Source organism: Dipodomys spectabilis, unplaced genomic scaffold, assembly GCF_019054845.1.
Source record: "Dipodomys spectabilis isolate Male_0828 unplaced genomic scaffold, ASM1905484v1 ptg000449l, whole genome shotgun sequence".
NCBI lineage: Eukaryota > Metazoa > Chordata > Mammalia > Rodentia > Heteromyidae > Dipodomys > Dipodomys spectabilis.
The window spans coordinates 3887774-3890924 of record NW_024871126.1 but is presented as its reverse complement, the minus strand read 5'-3'; the positions used below and the strand labels follow the sequence as shown (position 1 = coordinate 3890924).

At 31.4% G+C, this 3151-nt stretch overlaps 1 pseudogene; it reads left to right on the top strand.

Annotated features, from left to right (window-relative positions):
- Positions 1 to 2390: 2390 nt before the first annotated feature.
- LOC122098007 lies at positions 2391 to 2487 on the top strand (annotated as a pseudogene).
- Positions 2488 to 3151: the final 664 nt, after the last annotated feature.

Below are 3151 nucleotides of genomic sequence, written 5' to 3'. Positions count from 1 at the left end.
ACTATGTTAGACAGATAGGGAAAACAAAACACCATATGATAAGGCAACTATTTGTGATTTTTTAAAATGTACTTAGTATGTGATGAAATTTACTTTATTAGCTAATGTTTTGGTTTGAAATATGGGAGGCTGATCTATTTAACAAATTTTTGAAGTCACCTACTGAAAAAACAAATGATGGGGGGTATAATTTCTACACTTTAATGAATGGATTAACCTGTTTGGCATTAGTGCTGGGTAAATAAATAAACTCTATTGTAACTTGCTCCCTACCCTTGAAAAACTATTTATGTCACTAAATATAATCTACTTGTAAAGTGTTATTTGGCAAATGTGATTTTTAAAAGTTTATTTGAAAAGAATATACTTTCAGGAGATTAAATATAGGTTATCATTTGTTTGACAATGACAACATTTTTATACTACAGAACCAAGTTTTACTGAAGTACCAGTGTTTTGAAGCACTAAGGATCTTCTCAATTAATGTTTTTCTGAATTATATTTGACCTCTATGTCAAGTATTCCTAGTATTGGTACACCAAATATGGATCTATTGTTCCAGGAACTATTTTTTGGCCTGCTGATGCTGGAATGAAATTATTCATTAATCATTAGGAGAGGGGTATTACAAATGATCTAGTGACATTCGTGGTCTTGTTCAATCATATATGATGGTCATCTGAAAATTAAAAGTTTGAATTACTGTACTTTCACATTTTGTGATTTCATCTTGCATGTTAAGTTGCCTTGCATTTCCCAATTGCTTACTGATAATTCCTGCATTTCAAGGAATTGGGGCCCTGAAATATAGAAAATGAGAAATTGAGATAGGTCTTCAATTACTTTCTGTTGGCATGTTGCATGGACGTAGGTGAGAACTCTTGCCTTAGTTATATGATGATGCGGATAACTGGGACCTGGGATCCTAGGACCCGTGGATCCTGTAGAAGAATAATAGCTTTTAGACATCATATCAGAAAAATTTGAGTATAATCAGTAGGAATGCTTCAGAAACATGGAGAAAAACAGTTTGGGACCAGCGAGTTAAAACAATAAACAGAGCAGCAAAGTAAAATACCTTACAGATTAGAAGCAAACAACATTGTTTTTTTTACCATGTGAATTCAGAAGTCCAAGAACATTTAGAAGTTATCACAAGTTTATACCGAAAACATTGCATTGATAATTTTTATATTCTAATATATATTCTAATCCTGATTATTTATATTCCAATCTATTTATTGGAATAAATATCAATTAATTTTTCAAATTATCAATTAATTCTAATAAGATTCACTGTGTGAAATATAAAATCAGCACATATAAATATAAAATATATAATAATATATAATATTAGAAAATGTTTGGCATTGTTCTGTTGTGGTAAGAGTATCAAAGGCAACAGTTTTTTTTTCTTTCTGCTTATGTGGTGATGAGGAATCAAACCCAGGGCCTCAGGCATGCAAGGCAAGCACTCTACCACTGAGCCACAAGAGGCAATGGTTTTAAAGTATTATTCCATTACCTCTACCTCAGTGTTTGGTAGAATTAGAGCTAAAGCTTTACCATTCCGAGATATACAGCCTAGAGGCAAGAGGAAACACTGTGATTAAAACATTACCAATTTAAAGCCTAGTAAGGAGGAGAAACATATGGACTTCTTTTGGAGCTATGGAATATATTTGGTGATAGAAAATCAGTGGTGCAAGTTCCTGCATGCTTGGATGGTAGACAGGCCAAGGCATTAGGTAATCATACATATGAACAATTTTTTCACCTTCTTGGCTTTAGCTTCTTTTGAAATGTTAGGGTGTAATAAACAATTATATTTTGCAAAAATACCTTCTAGTCTGAACAGTACTGTCTGAACTGTTTGTCTCTTTATGATCCCTTGTAACAGATTAGTTTTGCTCCAATAAGAAAATCTATGTTGTCAGGGTTAGATTCTGGTTGGTCTGTTCCTACATGGAGCAAGGATAAAGGGTCAGGAAGACATTTGTGCCAGTAAGACCTCATTTGGGAGATTTTAAGCTGCAGAAGTTTAGAAGTAGCTTTTAAGCAAGGCTTACTTTGACTCCATTATCTCCACAAAGCTAAATCAGTTAATAAATAAGTACTTGAAAATCCATCATCTTTGGACCTAGATATAAAGGCTGCAAAGTATGATCCAATTTCAAATGAAAAAGACTTAAAATAGTCATTGAAAAAATTGCAAATGTGAGCAATTGAACAAACAATATAAGTTTTTTCCACCATACACAGAATTTTACAGAAATAAGATGAACTGCAATTTTGGGAACAATAAGGTTTCCTTCTTACAAATAGGCAACCAAAGATATATGCCTGTCTTAAGATTGCATCATTAACTACTTAAATTTCCAGGATACTACATGCTTCAGCAGCACGTCTACCCAAATTACAATACAGAGATTTACATGGCTCTTGTACAAGGATGATATGAAAATTTGTGAAGTATTGCATATTTTTCATTCTTCTGATGCAAGAAATTAAAAACAGTTATTAAAAAGTTGATTACAAATATACAAGTGTAAGAATACATGTAATTCATAGAAATAAAAGTTAGTTTGACATCATTCAATCTTCACTTTTTACAAATTCCTTTACATAGCATAACCTTTATAAAACTTTTGAAATAAGATAACATTGTCAATTTATCCTAAAGAAATAAAATTCTTTAAGGACCTAGGAATTAAAGGAATCTTAAACTGTTTCTATATGGAATGCAATCTGAAAGGACACATTTATTAATGAACCTATATATTATAAAACAATGTCGAATTCAAAGGATTATATCTAGGAGAGAATGAAATAGGTTATGGACATTACACAAACAGAATACTAAATATTTTTAAATATACTTTTTTCAGACATGCACCAGAAATATCTTTACTTTCTGTATTACTCATTTCAACAGATAAGTTAAAATTATTTATGATTTAAAAAACCACAAACTCTATAGAAATCATTATAGATGTATACAAACAACTCGAATATATTTTGACATCAAAGTCAGGCAATTCACTTGGACGAATACCATGGAATCCATGAATTTTTAAAGTAAGATATTGCTGTTGCTTTGTATTGTGAAAATATTTTGTATGGACACATAGGATGGACTGGCAATTTTGAA